The sequence below is a fragment of the Stegodyphus dumicola genome, chromosome 1 (genome assembly GCF_044657685.1).
Source record: "Stegodyphus dumicola isolate Sdum_Otavi_A_Nest chromosome 1, ASM4465768v1".
Classification (NCBI taxonomy): Eukaryota; Metazoa; Arthropoda; class Arachnida; order Araneae; family Eresidae; genus Stegodyphus; species Stegodyphus dumicola.
The window spans coordinates 247,102,867-247,127,075 of NC_140768.1; positions in this window are offsets into that span (position 1 = coordinate 247,102,867).

The following is a 24,209-nucleotide window of genomic DNA, read 5'->3' on the forward strand; positions in this document are numbered from 1 at the left end:
CTGAATTCGATAATAAATAAAATTTCAAATTCAAATTAGGGCTTCCAGATGCCCATATTGTATGGAAGATTACGCTATTTAAATTTTGATGGCTCTAAGTACCGTTGTTTTATCACAGTGCGATTTCATAACTGAAATAAAACTGGTAATGCACATTCAGTTTGAATGTACGACGGGAAAATTAAGATGACTGAATTCATAACTAAAATATTAAAACGAAGAATAAGAGTTTCTTACACAATTTCGTTTTTAAAATAATTTCGCAACTTGTCTTTATTTTTTCGAAAATTTTAGAATGTTAAATATGACAACCTAGTACACCGCTTCGTGACATAAAGGGCCTTCACGCCGTAAACAACTTACAGTACCTTATTTTTAACTGCTTTGGTAATTGTGTTAAAAATGGTGAATTATTGTCACGTAAGAAAGTCGGCCAAACATGTCCTTTTATGTTGGGCGCTTGTTCAAATTCTTTGGAGCATGACCATACAAGTGTTGAAGCTTTTTCTTTATCAGTTTCTAAAATCTATTGTTTTCTTTCACGTTCGTGACCTCTCAATATGTCTAGTTAAGCGGAGACTTTCTTCGGGGTTTGCTAAACAGGTACGGCTGAACTGCGGGAAAAGCTAACATGGGAAGTGACCTACATATCGGTCAGGAACAGGGAAAACACCTTCAGTGACTGTGTCACGTAATATCACTTGAGATTACGGGAAGAATTTCTTGCTCTGCCCTGAAAGATTTTAAAGTTTTAGGTCTTTCTACTCATTGCTTTCATTTAGGAATCTTGCATTAGTTTATATGAACTATTCATAATTTAAAGGGGCTTTTACATGAAATATAAAATTCCAGTATTTTAATATATTTTGCTATTCGAAGCATTCATAAAGTTATAAATTAATTAGGGTATTTTTTCTCATTTTTCACTGCCAGGTTTGGAAGTTATGGATTTGTTGGCAATTTAATAAAATAGTTTCACAAAAGCTAGCATCACCCATATTTCTAAAATTGACTAGCATAGTGAAACCTTCTTAAAACAATCATTAACGGTTTCAGATAATTCGATCTTCTGTGGACGTGGTAGTCTAGTAAATGATTTTGGATGATGCCCACTGTAGTCTCAGAAGCATTGGTCACATTCAAAGATGTTCGTCTTTAAGGGTTATCTCTGTTCAACGTGAAATCTTCCATAGTTCCTGATGATTTTGGTTAATATTCAGTGGTGTATTTTAGATAGAAAACGACAGAAATCTTTGGAAATACAATGGATGCTTACATTTGAAATTAAAGCTATATAAATTTCATATTTCAGTTAAAATATTCAAGGAATTCTTTCACTTAAGACGTATTCTAGCAGTTATAATAATTTCAAGACACATTTATATTAATAAGGAATAATTATTTCCTTATAGAAAAGGAAATTTAACTCCATTTAAAATTAAATTTTTAGTATAGCTCAACTGCAAGTATACGCATTTTGCTTCAAGTTTGTTAGGTGACAGAATATTTCCATTGGTATCAGTCCGAATTCTTTTTATTCTTGATTTACTAATTAGAGCATTCGACATAAACTGATTCTTTGAAATTGAGGAAAATTTTCCTTTCTGCACGCAGTATTTCTTTCGTCCTAATTATCGCTTGTCAAGATTTTGTATCACCCACTCCATCTTCTTTGGTTCAGTTGATGAAAAGTCAATGTTGTTTCGCTCAACATCTGTTCAGTTATCTTGGGTTCACAGTTGCTAGGTTATTAGCTTGTTGTTAGACCTTTGTATCAGAACTTTTATTCTATTTTCATCATTTTTATTCTTGCCCAGTAATAGTAAAAAACATGCGGATTTCTTCGCAGACTTCCTTGCAAATGAAATAGGAAAAGAAAATAAGATAAGGAGTATTGTATAACGTGTTAACGCAAATGTATAATATGTTAATGTTTTAATTTCTGATATGCAATATTTTTGTGATGTTATTTTTAGGAAATGTATTTCAAGCATTTCTGTTACACTCGTAGTGTAAATTTCTTCTCTAATTTTTTTTTTTTTTTTGTTTTGTTTTAAAATTTGAAAAATGTTATTCTGAAATAATAGTATACTGCGCTTTATTCTTTTCAGTGACCAACGAATGGAAGTTAGTTTAGAAATACTTTTAGCATAATTTTTTAAAAATTATCCTTTAGTCATTTAACAGAATTGATTACTTCTAGCAGACTTAATCAATGACGGTTGTCAAAGTATAAATGCGTTCTGTAATTCGAAAAAAAAAAAAAAAAAAAAAAAAAAAAAAAGTATTATACTAGCAATAAAATTTAAAGTTTCTTCATGTTAAATACTTTGTATAAGTTGTAAGGTGTATTTTAATTTTATAAGTTATTTTTAATTTTCAAACCCTTTCCTTTCAATTCTTGTTTCCCACTTACAACTCCCTACCAGAATGAGGTTTTAGTATTACGTTTTATGCAAATAAGTAGAAGTATTTAAGGAAAGTTCAACTTACTTCGAGAGAGTTTGCTTTCTGGCTACTTCGTTCTTGAATCTATTACGGTCGGCCGATTGTACGTGCTGTTGATAATCGCCGGCTAGTTAAATTTAAAAGTTCAAGTGGAGGCTTTCTTGTAAGCCCGAGAAGGAGCCATCTGTGCTTATTTGAGTGAATAAAAGGGTATTTTAACCCTTCTAAAGTCTCTTTGCTTAGAAAAACGTAATTTGTTTTTAACATGTATATAAAATTTTTAAGTATTTAATCCGTCCAGAAAGCGAATACTTTTCTTAATAAAAATGCTCTATAAGAAATAATACCAGTGCAAGCCGACCTGCGAAAAATTTGCACATTTTTCGCATATTGATTTTGAGTTAATAAAACAAGGAAATAAATGTTTGAAAAATAACTCCAGAAATGTATGACACATTTATTTTCATCAGTTCAAATATAAAATGTGACCAGTGTTTCCCACTAATGAAAGAATAATATGTAATGGAAGACAGCGATAAAATATGATGGTCACTAGTTGATGGATTCAGATTTTCATCCTAAAAAATTAAGCACACCTAAAAAAAAAAAAAAAAAAAAAAAAATCTTTGGAATTTCCGATACACAGTCTCGCGCGCTGGAGATATTCCCCCCCCCCGTACAGTGTTGCCATTGCTCGCTTTGAAAGCGTTGAGTTTGTTAATCAAAAATTCTTTGTCTGACAAAATATGAAATAGACAATAAAACAAATTCCGAATTTGGGCTTCCAGATGCCCAGATTCGAAGGGAGGACTACGTTATTCAAAATTTGATGTCTGTAAGTGCCGTTGTTTTTTCACAGTGTGAGGACCATACATACATTCATGCAGATTCTTCATTATTTAATTTCTTTAATACAGGGTTACAATATTTGGTGGTAACAATTTGAAAAGTGAAACGCCGCTTATGGTGAACCAACGCAAAATGCCAAAACGAAATTAATAGCCCTTCTGTGCAGATTGTCCGTTTGGGCTAAAAACAGAATTCAAAGCAGAATTTATGCCATGAAATTAATTATACATACTCCAGCTTTGCAGAAAATTGTAAGTCGTACACACATTCTCATGAGCATCTGCTAACGTGATCCCATGAATATACAGCAGGTGAAACATAAAATGTGGTTACATATGAAACAACTACTAAATGAACAGTTGCAATAAAATAGTATTATGAATCCGAGGAGCTCGAGTACCTCACTAAGAGGATTAATTCTGTAAAGTGACCAGAATTCTAAGAACATAAACATACATCATTATTAAGCGTCATTTGTCCAAACCGATCACCTCCACAAAAGACCAGAATAGTCTGAAACCGGAAGTTACTAAAGATTCACTGTACATTATGCCAGTATATTTCTAACTCTTCAGCCTAGTGATCCCACGGCTTATAATTGTGATAATATGACTCTCATGCATATACACTGGTGTGCAAAAATTAAGGACGAGACGGTTTTTTCAATATAACTTTGTACAAAAGCTTTCCAAATCAACACATTTAATACCATAAGATCCCCAATACGTAAGGACACGAGTAGTGTAAGCAACACTTACTAAAAGAGAAATCAGAGGGATAAAAAGAAGCTTTACTGGAAAAGTAGCGTGGAGCGCAATGCGACTGAAGGCCCTGTGATGGCAAACATCCCTGTGATGGGTGTTCAGCAAGAAACATCCGGTCTTTAATAGAGGATATGATCTTCCCTGACTGCTAGGCAGATTTCACAGCGTCTGCCCATGCTGAGAATGAGGGTGACAATGAGTTGTTGAGGCATTGCTGCCCATTCGTCTTGCAGCGCCAATCGAAGCTCCGGAATCGTTACTGGTGGTAAGGTACGAGCTGCCAAGCGTCTGCCTAGAAAATCCCATACATGCTCAATGGGATTGAGATCCGGAAATCGTGCCGGCCAATCCATACGTTCAATATCCTCACTCTCTAAGAGCTGTTCGGCAGCTACTGTGCGATGACATGGTGCATTGTCGTCCATGAAAAGGAACTGCGGACCCATAGCTCTTCTAAAAAGACGAACATATGGAAGAAGAATCTCGTTACAATAACGGGTCCCGTTGACTGAACCTGCGTCGAAGATGTGAAGGTCTGTACGACTACCAAGCATGATGCCTCCCCAAACGAGAACACCGCCACCTCCATACCTGTCCCTTTCAATGATGTTCGAGGGTTGATTGCGGCTTCCCCGCTCTCTCCAGATGAGTATGCGGTGAGAATCGCTACTCAGACTGAATCTGCTCTCATCTATAAAGGGTACTCGTCTCCATTCATTTTCTCTCCAATTCTGGTGTTCCCGGCACCACAGAGAACGCCTTCTCCGATGGGCAGGCGTTAGAGGTACACACTGTACAGGGCGTCGTGCAAACAGACCACCACCGTGCAATCTTCTGGCCACAGTAAAACGCGATATCGGTCGTCCAGTCGCCTGTGTCATGTGTCTAGCGATTTCTCCCGCTGTCTGCCGCCTGTTTATTCTGGCCTGTAAGGCAATATACCGGTCATCTGCGGGTGTGGTTCCTCGTGGACGACCACTACTAAACCCCGGATAGCTGTTCCTGTAGTTTGAAATTGTCTCCAAAGTCGTGAAACGATGCTGTGAGCATTTCCGAACTGTGCAGCCACAATTGTTACACTGCGGCCTTCCTCCAATTTCCCAATGATTCGACCTCTGGTAAAAGCATCCAGATGTCGTCTAACAGATTGATTATTCGCCATTTCTCGCTGAGGCAGCAACTCGGTGTGATTTTAACTGCGATACGGCGTGCAATCTCTTTGCCAGAAATACTGATCTTACACCGACAACATGATTTATACTACTGAGACACTCCCCCATTACGTCTACCTGCATATCTGCGCATGTGCTACCGTACATCACCTTACTTAATCTCCTGATTGGTCTTTCTGTCCGCTCTGCCTCTTCGTTCAGCTGATATGCTAATTTTTCGACTTCGTCCTTAATTTTTGCACACCAGTGTAGTTATTCTGAAAAAAGACGGGGAAAGGCAATTCTCGGAAGAAGGCAATGAAATATTGAAATAATAATTAATAAATACATATGGTCACAGTGAACGTTTTCTGAGAAGACAATTTACAGTTCCACGGAATTCTCGGCTTCGGTGGAGGTGGTCGGTCTTAGAAAGGTAATATTTAATGCTAATTTTTATTAATGTTGCCAAAAATATTAATAATTTTTCAGAAATTATCATCTTAAATGTTGCTGCAACAAGATTAATTGTAATAAATAATAAATTGATAATTATAAATTAATTCATAAGTGCAGGCAGATTCATATGATTCATTGTATAGTAAGAAAAGGGATTTCGTGACCCACCACAAACTGCCTCGCAATCCATTAATGAGTCGCGACCCACATTTTAGGAATCCCTGCTTCATTTTTCTTTAAATTTATTTTTCATGATAAGTTATTATAATCATTTGCTTGATATTTTTTTTTGTGAGTTACCTTAATGCAAGTTCTCCAATAAATCTATTAGGCATATTAATTGCTATCCTAGCTAGAGAAATATAGCATTTCAAAGCTTGTTTGTTCCATTTAATAGTATTCCTTTGTGAATGCCATTTCCTGCGTATTCTCTACAACCTTTTTGCATTTATAATTACAACAGACGAAATAAATTTCCACATTAATCACAAATATTTCTGTGCTTTCAAAACTTATTGCTTGAAATAGGTTATATTTGTTTTCAAAGGTTGTTTAGTTTGATGACATTAGACTTCCAATATGTAGATTACGCATACTTCTTTTGATAAATATCAGTATTTGTTAAATTTCAAAATTGTTACAGTTAAGATAATACAGAAATAAAAATCGGGGAAAGTCATTTCTAAGATAAAATCATGCATCCAATAAATGTCCCATTACGAAGATTAAGGAAGCGAGAAATCGAGTGTTAGGTAATCGTGCAACGAAAGAAAAACAGAAAAGAAAGCGGATGTATATTCCTTCCTTGAACACCTAACTTCTTAACTTCGAAAGAATAATGTTTAACGATAAACAAATTCTTTAAGGAATCCACCTGAGGCTTTACGGTGGTTTTCAACTAGTTAGAAAAGCTGAAATATTTCATCCTAAAAATTCACCTTCCAAAAAATTATTAATTTCTTAAATAATGCAATCATACAAAGGAAAATAGAATATAAAATAAATTACACATATTGAACCCTTTTCTAACAGACCACTCACAGCTTCAGATGATTTTATTTTGAGAAGATGGTCTTCTTGGAGAGGCGAGATTAACACCAATATTTGTTTATGCTCCCAGAAATACTGGTGATTTCCGGAATTGGTCGTCTTGAGTAGGAAATCACTACGAGAGAATTCAGTGTAGTTGTGGACTACGATTTTATAAATAATCTGCCTAATTTAAATTGCTTAAATTCATAAAGGCTTATAGTATATCAAACATAGGAACAACGACTACCAATTACAATACATTTTCTTTTTGAGACGACTACACATGGATCCTGATAATTTTGGTTTTGTCCGGAGGTAATCGTCTTAGAGAAGTAATGTTCTATACTGTTGTTTACTTGTTTATTTATGGCCTCAGCCTCTAAATGGGACAAGAAATAATACCACTTTTACAGGGTGCAGGTATGACAGGCTTCGCCATGATAGGGTTCACGGAAAAAGCAGCATTTTCTTGGTATATGTCCTCTTTGGATGCAACAAGTTTTGTTTAGCATATGACATTTGTTCGGAATACGTTTCGTGTTCGAGGAATCACGTCTGAGAGTACTACTGTTTACCTATTTCGATATATTGTTACGACTACCCATAAGCGTCATTATGCCTTTTGCTACTACAGTATACATCCCAGGTTATAACTCTGAATTGTTGCGTGATTTTGTGTTTTTTCCCCGTTACTTTTTTTAGCACAAAAGGGGCTATTAATTTTGAAATGGGAATTTTGCATCGAAGTTGTTACCACCCAATTCATCGCCCTATATAATTAAAAAAAATTAAATAATGAAGAATCTGCATGTATATATGCTCCTCGCATTGTGAGAAAACGACGGTAGCTACAGCCACCAAATTTTGAATAACGCAGACCTCCGTCCGATCATGTGCAGCTGAAAGCCCGAATTTTGAATTTCGAATTCATATTTCATATTTTATAAAACATTAAGGAAGTTTTGATTAACAAATTCAGCGATTTAAAAATGAGCAGTGGCAACACTTTGAAATGAAACATTTTTATCTTCAATGCGCGAGACTATGTGTAGGAAATTCTAAAGATATGCTGTTTTCAAATATTTTGTGAAATTGCTGTTGAATTGAATTTTATGGTTTAAGTGCGAAGAACATGATATTTAATATATCTACTAGAAAGGATAATTTTTTATTCAAAATTTCCAATTCCAGTTCTAGTTTCCGCATTAAACCGTGCATTAGCTTGCATTTTTTTTGCATTCTTAATTTACCAAACTTGCATTTTTAGCAAGCTTTTTGCTGATTGTCATGAAATAAAGTTTTTGCTGATTGTCATGAAATAAACTAGGCCATAGATATGCTTGAATTTATATATTGGCACGTTTCGAAATTTGGCATATTTGTCGAAGCGATAATAACGCTAAATATGCTTTATAAATTTTGTTAAAATTATTTGAAAGAATGAACGACGCACCTGTTATTCCGCTCGTACGATGTGACAGGGAAAGGAAAATTGGTTACCATAAATTAAGAATTTCTCCAAGTGAATTATTCTTGGCCCAAACTGAAAAAAGTACGTCGAGGAAAATTTAAAAATTTCTCGGTAAGTTTCTCATCAAATTTTACAAAATTTAATTAGGATAATTTGACGGGCAGAATCGAAATATTGAAAAAAAAAATAGTTATGTCATTTCAGAAAAAGCCCGATTTTGTGTCCAAATACCTATGTTAGAACAGTGCTATATATATGTCTAACATATGTCCTAAGTCGCGCTTTTGGAAGAAGAAAAAAGCAAGTTAAATTTCGTCGATCGGCCCAGTAGAACGGAAGATATAGAATTGCCCTCTTTTGATTAATTTCCTTGTATTTTCAAAGGAAGATCATATTTCTAAACAAGATATTTCTTCTGGAGACTACCAAACTTCATAATTACAAGGATTTCTTGTTAGAGAATCTCGCTGTCAAGATTTAGAATTCTTTGCTGGCACCGTTTTGTTTCTTTGGTTGCACTTTACCTTGGCATAGAGGTTAATTCATTTTGTATCTTCAAGGATTAAGCTGGGATGTTTCTGAAATTTAAATTTTGTTTTTAAAATAATGATGTATAGATTACTGTGGTTTTGGGGCCTAGTTATTATATGATATTATCGTTTTGTACGATGATCATCTCTTTTCCTTTAAGAAGGAAGAAGCTGCCTTTTAAGTCATATTAAGAGTCATCCCCCTTTTTTTAACCAAGGTGAAAAGTTTAATTTTACAAATTAAAACTATATATTCAAAGCATGCTTTATGAGGAAGTCAAAAATATACATTATGTACCACAATGATTCAGTAAACTCTTAGATGCATATGAGTACTAAAATATCCTTTGGAAATGACTGTTTCAGTGCCGCTAGGTATGGTATGGATTGCTTAATATATGAGTTAAACAAATGCGTAAAATCAACCTCATATATAATGCAATATTCTAATCACCTTTAAATACTAAATGAAACTCTTTAGCTATTTTTCGATAAAATTTTCGAAGTTTTTGTGACTAAAAATATGGTAATTTTATGTTTATGTGGTTTCATTTCAGGACTTTAGTTTTATATTTATTTATTAGTGATGAAAAATATAATAATAAAATAAGTCTTAATATTGCATTTATTTCACTAATTTATATTTTTTAAAATTTTACTTTCGTTACGTCTAAAACATATCATATATCATCAGTTTAAAAACTTTCGTTTATAGAGTCTGGTGATTATATTAGATTGCGCTTAAAGAAGTAAGCAGATTTTAAATTAAAATGACTTCCTGTTGGGATAACATGACAGCTTTCCATTACTAGCAGTTTTTCTGTATCTCAGAAACTGCTGGATCAAGTCTGAACATTCCTTTTGGGAATTCTTTTAATTTTTTTCACCGCAAATTTATTAAAACCAGTTCCAAATTCCTAAGCAGCCCTTCGAAACGGAAAGTGTTATATTTGTGATTTTCGATCAGCCGCATATTTCTCCTCAATTAAATCAACTATAAAGATTTTGTTTGTTTGATTATGACATTTATTTATTTTCCTCCGTGTCTACGTTTCTAGCTATATTGAGTAGCGAAAAACGATTGAACGAAACAAATGATCTGAAAACGAAAACTGTCTTTCGATTATGGAACCGCAAGGGATATTCAAAACTGAAAGATAGTGTATAATTTAATTTCATTGCAAAAAATATGATGTTCCGGATTGAATAGACACTTTACTCTGCCTCTGAATGGCAGCACGAAAAATCAGTAGAAGCGCATTGATTTAGAGAACTCAAGTAGCAACAGTCAGAACACTGGAATTTGCTTTCGATTCGTTTGGTGCAGCTCGAACGCTGCTGATCAGATGTTAAATACAGGGTGTACCGTAAATATTGCGACAAACTTCTAGGGGAGGTAGGGCACATCATAAGGATTAAGAATTGCATAGGAACCTATGCCCGGAAATGTCAAGGGTAAGTGGTAGCAGAGGTAGAAGATGGGAAAGGAAACAAGAGAGTGATTAATTCACAAGTTAAAATTAAGAGAGTGATTAATTTAAAACATTTATTGGACATGAATACAAATGGTGTTTCAACAGCTTGAATGTTACAACAGATGCTCGAAGTTTGCACCATCAGACATCAAACATGCCTGACACCGACGGATCATTGATTTTTGAGTATATTCAAACACACAGGGAGTTTCTTTGATTGTAGCAGCTGCGCAGGCGAGTCTTGCCACGAGATCCATTTCAGACACAACAGGATTGTGATACACGACACTTTTGCCACTTCGTCTGGATTTCCACTTCAGCGACGCATGGTTGCTCTCTCTTCCCCCTTGACTTCAGTGCCTCCAATCTCACTGCCCAGTAATTATCAACTTCCAGGTGCCACCATGGCATAATTATCAGGAGACGGTATAGTCCCATTTACTCGGGATAAACCGGCAAAAGACATTTACTTGACTGGACACTTTTGATGGCTCCCCACAAAAAGAAATCAAGGCTCGATAAATCCGATGGAGCGTGGGAGCCAGGGAACCGGTCCGCATATTTCATAAGTGCATCACCGAGGGATTGGCTTATAAGATGGACCATTGGGCTTCCAGTAATTATTCTATTATGTCAAATACCTTTACGCACTTTAAGCAAAATGGTTGAAAATATTTTGTCACGCAATTTCCTCAACAAAATATTTAAAGCATAGTCGAACTCTTCGGAAAACTTTCATTGCGAAGTTAGATCGAATACAAGCAATTGTGAAGATTTCATTACCTGGTCATACAAACAAGAAATACAAACACATGTTGGATACTCCGCAAAACTTCGACTGATTAATATCAATTTCTGTTTTCAAGGAACAACATTTGTCAGCATTCGCAAAGTAAAGGTGTGCTCTTAAATTGACAAGTTCTATAATAGTTATGTAACATTTTGTATTTAAGGGTAATTGACTGCAAAATAGTAACTGTAATTATTATTTAAAATTTGTTTCAGTTATTACATTCAGTTCAGATGTAAAAACATGTATTATACATTTGGAATAAAAATTGCATTACAGTTTTTAAATGCAATTGATTTAAAGTAATTTAAAATCTCTCAATAAAATTATGCAATTGCATATTATTATTATATCTATATTTTTCATCTGCGTGAAGAAATAGCATTTAATCCGAATTCATTTAATTATTCAGGAATAAATATACTACTTGAAATATTATGAATGCTGTTATTTTGCAGAGAGAAAAATCTATGCAACAAATAAAAGAAAATAAATGCAAATTTAAATGTTACTAATATTTAAGCATAATAAAAGCTGTACTAAAAGGTACGAACATTTTGTAAATAGCATTTTATTTTAAATGGGTAAAATTCCATGGTAAATTACATTTAAATAGGTAATTCTCATGTCATGAGAATTAGTTTGATGTTGTGAATACTATGTCATACTGAAAGAATTTGAAATATATATCCACAGATCAAAATATGGTTTCTCAGTTCTTTTTTGGAATTTCATTCGTGTTGCTACTGTTGCATACTGCTATTTCAAACTTTACATCTGCAAGTAAAGTTCTTCTGTATTAATTCCTATTAAATAATTTTAATTTAACATTAATTTACTTTTTAAAAGTAAACATCAATTTATTTAATTTTTTTTTTACATATAATGCATCTTTAAAATTATGCTGACTAGACTGAAAACTACAATCTAACTGTAAGATTATTAAGGTAAAAATAGCGATACTTCTGTCATATTAAATTTGCCATGAATATTCATTTGCATTACTATGCATTTAGTATGTTAAATTTCACATTTTATAACTTTTCACTTTTAAATGCATTATATGCATAAGAAATACGCTTCAAACAGAATGAATTTATCTGATTCACAAAGCATACACTTAATTTATCCATATATAACTTTGATGGTGTAATCAGATTATTTATAATATATGTTTTGAATCTTACATTTTCAAAATCAAAGGAATGCAAGCACTGAAGTAAGAAAATACTAGATTTATGGTAACATTCCAGTTATTCTCAGTTCAGCAAATAAAAAATTATACATTTGAACTTTCTTAATCCACAGATGTTAGTAAATGCATAATGTTCGAGGCTAATTGTAGCCAAAGTCATTTTTCTCGATGTAAAGAGCAATAATATGACGCGAATATCAATCCGTGACAAAAATCGCGATTCGATGACAAAATCGACGACAAAGTGAAATGTCAGCGATTAAATAAACTCATAAAGTGAAATACGCCATACATTTATAAATGCGAAACAAATGTAAATTAAAATGTAAACAACATACGCTCATATGCCCGGTTTCAAAGATTCATCGTCACAAGAACAAAAGAAGCTCATTGGCCCGTTTTCGAAACCCCTTCCTCAGTGGATACACTGATGTGCACTTGCGAATTATGCAACCGATCCCACCACGCCCAAACCATCGATGCGGGAATGATCTATTCAAATGGCTACGAACATCCAGTCCAAAATGAGCAGGCGCACCATCACGTTGGAATCACATGTTGTGCCTCACCATCTAGTGGAACAACGTTTAAACAAGTTGGGAAGAACCTTCTCCAGAAAGATCAAATAATTCGCGGCATTTAAAAGGTCCTTTGGTGTCAGGCATATTTGGAAGATGCAAACTTCGAGCATCTGTTGTAACATTCAAGCTATCGTACACCATTTGTATTCATCTCCACTTTCTTCTTTTCCCATCTTCTACCTCTGCTACCACTTACCCTCGGCATTTCCGGGCCCACATGGGTTCCTATGCAATTCTTAATCCTTATGATGTGCTTTACCTCCCCTAGAAGTTTGTCGCAATATTTACGGTGCACGCTGTAAATTCTGAATTAGATTTTTTTTTTTTTTTTTTTTTTTTTTTTTTTGGTATTCTAATAAATTTCCTTTTAAACTAGACTGTATTGATTTAAACAGAAATACCGCTGAACGATACATATAGAAATTTAGATTTCCGCCTTTAGATTTATTGTAGAACTTTGTCAGTTAGCCACGCTTTTATTGCCTATTGAACTTAACATAAAAGTATCATTACAATTAATGATAAGGGGGACTGAAAAAATGCACATCATATGTTAAGGCTTCTTTAACTTTTCAAGTACTACTGATACAGATCACTTGAATAACAACCAAATTAGCGATAGTTTGGGTTCATTAAGAGCTTGCCAAGCTTTTGAGAGTGAGTAAATTAAAATTCACTAGTATTGTTTTTAGCCTTATAAAAATTTCCATGCTTTTAATTGTTAAAATTCTATGCTTTTAATTGTTAAATGTGACAGATCAGAGACTCCCAAACTGTGTTCCGTGGAGCATTGCTGTTCCGTAAACAATCCTTAAGTGCTCAGCGGAAAATTATGAAACAAGTTAGAGAACAATGAAACATCGTCTGCTTCTACGTGTTTAAAACAACAATTCAAAACAAGTTTTAAAACAAACTAGCGGGCAAGAACGTCAGGTGAGTGGGCTGCTGCCAAAGCAACATTTATAAGTTCTATGTACACCTGAACTACTACTAAACAAACCTTGAATAAGTTTGTCAAAAGAATAGCCGAACTTATGAAAACGAGTTACTCCTATTTTGCTTCTTTTTGGGGTAACATATTTGTACGACGCTAGTTTTTCACATTGTGCTGCAAAAGAATCTAGCTATAGAAATCGACTTAATGTTGCAATTGATATAAAAATTCAGGTCTCTACCATTGTACCTGACATTAAAAGAATTTATAATTTGAAGATTAAACACATTGAAGTCACTGAAAACAGTATAATTTTCCGTAACATTAGAAATTGAAAAATGTTTCTTTTATATATATGATATAAAATCGATGAGTACTGGTAGTTTGGTCCGAGGTTCGAATCCTGCGAACGGGCCGGTTTCATAGGCGTTTTCGTGCCTTTCCGCATGTGTAACGTGTATGTGAGCCAGTTTCCCATAGAAAGTCCTCCACGAAGGCATCCCTTCTCTTAGGCAGATAGCCCTCGAGGCTTCGCCCTAATAACATAAACCAAACCAAAACCTTAAAAATTCTAGAACTCAAAAAGTGTTCCGCGACGAGAATTGCTTGGGAAACACGGTGATAGGTAATAGCAGCGAATGTAAAATAAGTACTTTGGCAGGCAGCGCATAATCGTGCTCAGCAGACTACTTTGACGAGGCTCCTAAATGGACACATGAAATGCCTTAAATTTGATCGGGGAAATAAGATCTTTACTATCCGTAGGAAATGTAATACTGATCATTTCAATCCTGAACATCTTCTAACATATTTGTGACTTGTAAAAGAGGACCTGTTGAAAAGATCTACCTTCGTTTTGGATTTAATGAGATTCTTGGACTCATGCATCTGGTCTAATCTAATGGCTAACCAGTTCAGATCAGTAACAACAACAACAAATAAAATGAATGCTCTTTTTCAATGTGCTCTTATTTACAATTTTTTACATTCTTTTATTTACATAACATTCCAGGTCTCTAAAATAGAATGATTTTTCAGGATAGTTCTTCATTAAAAAAAAAAAGAAAAAGAAGAAGTTTAAAAAAAAAAGGCACTCGTTTTATTTTCTTACTTTTAGCGCGCTACGATATGTTATATTTCCAAACTGTGTTTCATTTTTTCATTTTTGCTTAACTGCATTAAATAACTGCGGGTTAGCAAAATATTAATTCTGAGAATTCTTGCTATTAATTTGAAATACAAATTTTGATTATCTGTTATCACATAGATTATAAGAGTAAAAACAAAATGATAGAAGCAATATAGTACAGGGTGTCTATAATTAAAGAACCCTATTTCAAAGCTGCATACAAGCGATATTAGTGATCAGAAAATTGTGAAATTTTGTGGTTGGTGTAATGAAGGGAAGATAATGTCTACAGCATCACCACAGGACGTTTTACGTCGAAAACCTGTAGCAAAAATATAAATCTTTGTCGACGTCATGCAGCAGTTGTTACAAAACCTAGAAACATTCGAAAAGACTTTGTTTTCAATGTGTTCGTTGCTCATAATGATGAAAGTTTACGATATCGCGCTTTGTTAATAACATTGTTTTACCAAAACAACCGGTAATTTCGTAATGTGTGGCCTCCCCGATCTTTAGACTTCAATCCATGCGATATTTTGGCTTTTGGGACATTTGAACAACTGGAAAGTCGTGTTAATCCAAGAACTTTACCTGATTTTAAAGCCAGCATTTCACGTCATGGGCTGAACATTTCCCAGCACACACTTCGGTCAATTGTGGAACATGCCATCTTGCGATATCAAATGATGGCCGTTATGTCGAACATGTTGTTTTGTAACAAAATTTGTATAACTATTGTATAGGTGTGGCTAAACTTATAATCTATTAATATAGTGCCTTCTGACGGCGCTATCTGCAACTAATTCTTTTTTCGCTGAAAGACATTCTCATTCTTTTGCTATGTCCGCCACAAAATTTCACAATTTTCTGATCACCGGTTTCGCTTGTGGGCAGCTTTGAAATAGGGTTCTTTAATTACAGGCACCCTGCACTTTGTAATGTTTACATTGTGTTAATCTAACCAGTTATTGTGATTTAGATCTAGCCTGCCACTTCTCCTTTGCGTTCGCCTACCAGAATGCAAATCAGGTTAAGTGTATAAAATGTGAGGCTGTTGGATGGTAAGACAAAGTGTATTTCTGCCTCTGTCAAAGTTATTAGATTTCTCTAGCTGGAGCCGTGTAGTCATTGGCTTTGCATTAATTGACGAGATTTAAATTGCTACTCTGTTGAGTTTTTGAGCCAACTTCTCGTTAAATAAATGTGTAATCTTTGACTACTAGATTTATTTTTAGATCTTGAAATTACTGTTATTTTAAGATACATCCCCACAAATAGTTGGTTGATTTGTCAAGCGCAAGATGTGTGTTTATGCTCCAGGTTCTGATATAAAAAAAAAAGTTTGCTTTCAAACCTTCTTAAGACTTCAGACTAAGCGATAATTCGCTCCAAGTCTGGACTTAGATTATGCTGCCCCAAACCACTAAACTCTATAACTTTTTAATTACAGTGTAATAATATAATCCTCTTGTGACGTCTACTTCCCCAAATGAGCACAAGACTATCATCTCTCGAAGTGATCAGTGATTATGAGATTATAAATAAAGATGCCACTTCTCTAAGATGACCTTCTCCACAGAAGACCAAAAACTATCTGGAGCCGTGAGTCATCATAGTAGAGACGGTTCACTGTAATATTATTAGATTTTGTACCAGTAGTATAATTAATAAAATACATTTCTAATGCTTGAGTTCTCAACTTCTGCTACAAAAGATTTATTTCAGAATTAAATAATTATTAAAATATAATGTATAAAAAACTGATGTTTAAGTAATGCCAATATATATATATATATAATTTGTGAAGGGAAAAAAAAAAGGAAAAGGTAGACTAAAATTTCTCTTTTTGTATTAATCAAGTTCTTATGATAAAAGCATTTGGTGTCTTTACTGTACCCTATTTTCCTTATTTCAAGTTTAACATAAATTTTGATACTCCGTGCATCATTCCTTACTTATATTTTTAAAAACACAATTCTCACAAGTTTTATATAGAGTTATTTATAACTTCTGTCATTCAATAGTACTATCTTTAACATTCTTTGTCCGATTGGATTTACCACGAAATACAGTCATTTTTATTTAAATAACTGTTAAAGATACAAAACATTTCTTATGTAATTATATTAATGGAATAACTTGACCTTTCATTAAGGAATCGATTGCCAGAAGTGAGCTGTCAGAAGAAAACGCCTAAAATTTGCGTGAGTACACGAGGAAGATGTACTCCTCCTTTGAAAAACAAATCGATTCGTTCGGTAAAGAAGTGGCCATAAATACAGTCAGTTGTGACATTAGAGGGTTTCCCAGGCTAATTTATTTGAGAAATAGCAGGCTACTTTGACATGTTATTGAAGGAAATATTCTGGTCTAATAAGAACGCATCTGAAAGGAATAGATAATAATGCCATCTTCGCGTTCCCTGTTTCACAAAGAATGAAGAATGACTATGAGAAAGTCAGAGAGAACTTGAAAGTCTAACTGGCTATCAAACAGACATTTAGAAAGTGGGTGATAAAACTCAGGAAATGAGTAATATAATAATAAAATAATACGTAATTTTTACATTAGTATAATACTTTTTAAATTTTATAAGGGGTTAAAATATTATAATGCTGTACTGCATTAAGAGAAATGAGATGATTTCTCTAAATTAATTTCCTTCTATAAAAGTTATCGGTAGTAACGCATTAACACAACCACCTTGGGGCAATTTGGCTATATTTAATGATGAAAAGGTAAAAGTTACTTATTGGAGCCAAGTTAGTGGTTTTCGTGCTTTTTTCTTCGAAAGATTCCCAATCCATCGTAAGTCGTTAAACATTATCAACAAATGAAAAGAAAACATATTTTAGCAATTTAAAATATAAATTTGAGCTGTTAAATAAGGATTACGTGATACATTAAAAAAATAAAACACCTACATTTTGTTCAAACTTTCTATAATTTTTTCGCCTATTCTTCTCCCGAAGTATATACAGCGATATGTTTTTGCTTAAAAATGCATCAGAGAATTGCGGAGACTCGGCTTCATGCGGTCCTCGGTTACAGCGCTATCTAGGAAATGTATTTACTCGATGTTCCTTTCAGAAAAATTTAAACAAAATTCTGTATTCTTGCAGAAATTTTACCACAGTTTCTTTCATTACTGGCAAATTCCGCAAAATCATATTTTAATAAGTTTAAGGCAAAATATATCACAATTTGTTCATAAAAACAGTTGGAGCTTGGAATGCAACAAAAAAGGACGCATACGAAAATGGCGGCGTTGCTTGACTGAAGGACTGTTACCAACATGTCGGTTGTCGGAAGAATGGTTATGGGAATGGAATGGTTCAGAGTTTGGCACATTCTGAAAATTTAGCGATTTCTACTAAGGTGGTTGCGTTTATATGTAAGGGCCAAGTTATCATTTTTCATTTGAGGAAACGCTTTCTTTTCTTTTTTTTTTTTTTTAATTTCTAATCTTTTTTTTTTTTTTTTTTTTTTTATTTTCTTTGCTAAATGAAGACTCTTTGCAGCCTTTCGATTTTTAGTTCCTTGTACTAAGTAAAGAAAATATTGTAACCACGAAAAATTCCGGGTACCATATTTCAACGAAAATATTCATTTTGACCTCACTCAAATCCAACTGAACGATGCTTTTGCGTGAAATCCGTATGTATGGACAGAAAAAAGGACTCTTTTCCCCAAAACGGATTGCAAAATGGATTTAAAATGGATTCAGAACAGATTTTTTGGTAACATACATACGTAAGTAAATATGTATATACGTATGTATGTCACGAAAATATTCTACGTACCTACGTAGGTATCTCGCATAGCTCAAAAACGAGTAGCCTCAGAACTTTGAAATTTTGTATATAAGGCTGCTATAACATGAAATTGTGCTCTTTAGTTGCAATAGATATATTTTTGGTTGCAATAGGTATGTTTTTGGTTGCAACAGGCCGCACCAAAAGTATCTATATATATTCACTCTGTTACTTGGCTCAGTGAGTTCAGTTTTTATTTATTCTTATATGTTGGTAAATTGTGCATTTTTGCTTTAAAAATGATTGAATTATGTTGTTCTCTTATCTTCCGGTTAAGGTATTTACGCCTTTAGTTAATCTTCATGCAATAGTTGTAGAATTATCAACAATTTAAAATTTGTTTAAGTGCGGGTAAGCCTAAATTTTTTTTACCATAGCAGCCATATTTCTTTACATTTGAAACTTAGCAAATTGGCGAATTAAGTCTCTCTGCACCTTCAGTGTATTTTTGCCGAATGGGACCAAAAGTAAACTTTTAGTTTTGTGCACCGAAAAATCGGCATTCTTCTCTGCTGTCCGAATTGCTTGTTTTTTAGTAGGAACTGTAATTTTAATCGTAAAAATTATTTGTTAATTGTTTTAACTGTATTTGGTGTTTTATGCTTTTCTAGATCAAAAAAATAATTGGTGAAGGGAAAAAAAAAATTCTTTCAATTTTTACTGAAGATATTTTAAGATTTTATGTATTTTTGCCTTACCATGAAGTGAGAATTGAATTAATTGAATGAGAAATATAGCTATAATGAAATTCGAGGAAATAAGTGTAAATGAAATGCAGGAAAAGATAAGTATAATTTAATATTCCGTACAAGGAAATCATGTGGTGTACATAACAGATTTTTTTTTACACTTAAAAAGACTAATTTAATATATTTCCGAGAGTAAATTTTTAATTTTTTTCTTCGCCGCTGAATCCTGTAATCAGTCTCCAGTTAACCGACATATTGCCACTGAAAGTTTATCTTTCGTGTACAGTTAACTTTTTGTACATAAACACATAATTATGATTATTTACAAATCAATAATAAGCGTCCACATTTTGCATTTAATGTTTACAATGAAAAATGAAAGAAGTGTCATACAATAGTTTTCTACAGCTTAGTGTTCCTTTGTGCGTAATGTGTTTTAACTGTAAAAAACACAGTGGGAAATCTATTAATATAAAAATCATGCTGCCATTTCCACAAAAATATTTCTTTAACCAGAGAACTGCACTCCAACATTTAAGAAATAGAATTATTAGGTATTTTCTCCCTCATTTCCGCGTGCTTTCGTGGTGTAACGTAGTACACTCGACGCGTATTCGAGAGGACCAGGTTCTAGTCTCCGCGAGGGCACAACACATTTTTAACGTCTCCTGCTCCAAAATAATCTAATGACTCTACAAGTAGCGCCCGAACTGAAAGATGGTTAACGATATTTCGTCACCACTGGATTTGGCGACTGGGTCTCCTAATCCCCAGCCACCTCCTTTATTTTCTACCTCTTTTCTGCATGCTTTCGCGGTGTAACGGTAGCACACTCGACGCGTATTCGACAGGTCCACGTTGCACATTTTCACATCTCCTGCTTAATAATAAAATAACCTAATGACTGTGCAAAATATTCGTTCTTACATAAAGGGCAAACGATTATTCTGTATCGGTACCGAGTATCTGACTTATAAAAATACTTTTTAATTATAGAATAACAGTGCAAATGCTTATAAAAACTATTAATCAGAAGAACTTGAATTACTTGAATTTCAGTGAGACAGACTGAACGTCGAAATGCAAAACTGGAAGTAAATGCTAATTTAAAAAATGAATTAGATGTATTATAAAATACATCAATTACAATACTATAAAATACATCAATTACAATACTAAAAATGAAATACAAATATAAATTATTAACAGCACGCAATTTGTTTTTAAATTGCTTAGTTAGTTAAGCAATGTGTAGTACCATATATTCCTTCCAAGTGTAGCTGATGGTTACGTATGCTAATGCCGTCTAGGCTAGCGGGATCTCACTGGGACAAAGGAAGATAAGCGCCTATGGATGCGAGTTTATGAATGCAAAAGTGCATGACAGAAACGGTAAGCACAGAAAGGTTCTGCCGTTAGAGTTGGTCACCAAAATATATTGGTGAAACTCGGGGAGGGAGGTTCGCCTTCCTTCCTTGTGCTGCACGCCACTGAGCGGCGTGGAAGCACAGAAAAATTTTGAATTGAAATTTTTTGAATTCCCAAGTGGTCAGTTTTTGTTTGAAAGATAATCAAAAGCCGCGTCGACTTTTGATTATCTTCATTCCTGAAATAATTTCACGAAGCCGATTATCTTATCATTCTCCGACACTGGCAGTTTCTTGGGGTCAATGGATGTTAAAGATACAATATTTTCCAAATCACATGGATGATAAATGCCTTTTGGATAACAACATTTCTCAGATCACATGGATGGAAATTGTCTCAGTAGTATATCACAGCTCGTTCGTTACGTTGCGTAGTATAATGTAAGGCAGCGGTTTTCAACCTTTTGCCTAACGCTTACCATATAAATAAAAACTGAAAAACATTAGCACCACGACTACATCTTACAATGATTATTTTTCAGTTTCTCAATAAAAATATTAAATATATATATATATATATATATATATATATATATATATATTGTCATTTGCACAACCTATTGGCTATTTGTATTACATATGCACACATAAAAAACTATTAGATTAAAAATTGGTTACTGTTTTAATTATCTAAATGTAAGTTATAATACTTTAATTCTAAAATTTAGTGTGAGATTTGGGCCTGTTTAAGAGAGATCTATTTCTTTATTGTCTGGTCTTATTTCATTTAGCTTTAACAGTAAATTAGGATCCACTTTTAATTTTGGTATGTATTTATTTTACAAATGTAATGGAAAAAATCATTCTTCTGACAAACAGGTTGTGCAAAAAGGCAATACAAATTTGATAGCTTTATTTGAAATGCCTTTAAATTATATTTTTTTTGGTTCAGCCAAAAGTTTTCATTTTCGAAATCTTCAGTTAGAGTTCGATCTCAGGAAATTTCTATCAATTGTTCTTTTTCTTATTTTTGAATTTAACAGTTAAAAATACTTTGTTTCTTTGCGTACCACCTATTTTTCTCTTGTGTACCACCAGTGGACCACATACCATCGGTTGAGAGTCGCTGATATAAGGTAACGAGATGTGAAAAAAGGAAACGCATTTCTTTCGTCAGTATTCTAAATGCAATCTGTATTTCATTCATTCAAACTTCCCGAAAACAAAATTTTACAGAAGGTTTTGAACGCTATGCACACATGTTTGGCATTGGCAGATAAAATAATTAAACAGCAAATCAGGCACGATAAACAATTTCCGATAATTGAATTTTTTGAAAAGATCAATACCATTTTAAAAAATTCAACTTAAATTTATATTTTTTACATAAGAGCGAATAAGGTTTCAGAAGCTAACACCAAAGAGCTAAATTTATTTATTACTTTCCTTTATGGATTGAAAATCCAAGAAAAACATATTTTATATGAAGCCTTTTGAATGAGTTAATCTTCATAAATTTACATTACATCCTCTCTTTTATGAATCTGGTTGTAATAATACACAAGGAAGCAATACGCTTTAAACAAGAAAGGTTTTAAAACTCAATTCAAAACTAACACGTCTAAATGCTGAAATATTTAGCTGACGGTGCCTCCTAAATAAGAAATCTCCCTTAAAACGGCCACTGACGGTCCTAGTGGAAACGGTTAGTGGTGGTATATATACCTGTATTACTGATCTTTATTTATGTTTTGAAAAAATACTGGTGACTTACAGAGGCAGGCTTCTACAAGAAGTGGTCACCTAAATAACTTTATCTCTAAAGAAAAAAATCTATAGTGCTCTTCAGTTAGTAGAAGGATTTTCTTTCCAATTAAAATTTGATTAGAATCTGAAAAGGAAGAATGTATAAAGGAGCTTTATCCATTTTAACTTTCACTGCCTAACTGAATTTTGATAATTTATTCATACTTTATACGCATACTTTTTCTTACTTTTTATGTTTTAAAACTAATATATAAAACAGCCACATAAGTCGATTTTGACAAATGAAAAAAAGCGGAACCGCGAGAAACATTTTATCAGAAGCTACGGAAGTGATGCTGGTAAATGTTTTTCCTAATTTCGAAGAGAAACAAATATCCGGAAAGTAGACAAAACGGGCTTGTACTAGTGGTTGAATCACTAGTACAAGCCATCAGAAGATGAATTTTGAACTGTGTTACGTGTCTTACATAATAAAGATAATTAATAAGCTACAGGCGTTTCATAAAAGAAAATATGAAGATCCCTTTCAGAGGAACCACGTCTCGTGAATGACCCTCTTTGAAAGTGAGCATTATTTCTGAGAAACGAGTAAAAACCTGATATTAATTGTCACTTCGCTTAAGTTACCATCTCTACAGAAGACCAAAGTCATAAACAACAGAATGTATTTGTCTTAGAAAGGGTTTACTATACGGGTTACAATGCTTCTATGCGAATCAATGAAATCAGTTGTATTCGTTAAAACGTTTTCTCTTATACTATAAGTTTTATATTTTAATTAAAATTGCAAATTGGTACTTTTCCGTTTCGCCGGCGCAAATCTCGCTAAGACTTTATTGGCGACAATACACAGTATACACATAAAAAATGTTAACATATGTTAGTTCTAAGAAATTTTTATTTTGAAGGCATAACCATTTTAATATCGTTTAAAATTTTGTAAAGAGACAATAAATAAAAGACAATAAATTTGTAAAGACCTTAATTTAAGAATATACTACGCTTTCATGGTACTACATCCTGATTTTCCGTTTCATATCACGTGACCCCAACTGATCTCATCTCACGTAAACTACGATATAAAAATCTAATTTTCTCAGTAATTATCTGCATTAATTTCAAGTTAAATCTTAATTCGGATTACAAATTTAAATGCAAGAATTATTTCAATTCGTACGAATAGCTTACTCGGAAATTATGTGAAACCGCAGTGCTTTACTTCGCTAGTGCATTCTCATTAGAATTGATGAATTTAACCCTTGACTTTGCCTTTTCGCCTTCGGGTGAGCGGAGTGATTGCATCTTAATTGACTTAATTACTCCGAATGGTCTTAAGGCATAAAATTGAACTATCTGGTTAAACTTCTATGTAATTGTATGCCAGTATTGAAAGAAACAATCAATCTGATAAGAAATGGCTGCGACGTGTTTTGAAAATGAAGCGTAAAAGGTTACTAGCGAGGAAATTCCGTTTGGCATCGGTTGTACCATTTTTGGCGACTTTATTGCTTGCGCCGGCAAAATGGAAAAGTACCTGCGAATTCTTCGACTTGTAAACTAATCTATTTTTCACTAAGATTTAACAAATTATAACAAAATAGTGCAGTTGAAAAAAAAAAAAAAAAAAAGTAATTACATTACGTAAATCTAGTAGCACTTCCCCCTTAAACCTCAGATAAACTCCAGGTTCCTTATTAAAATAGTAAATGAGATCTTCATTACTTAAACTAAAATCGAACTATACATCTTTTAACTTTCAGCTG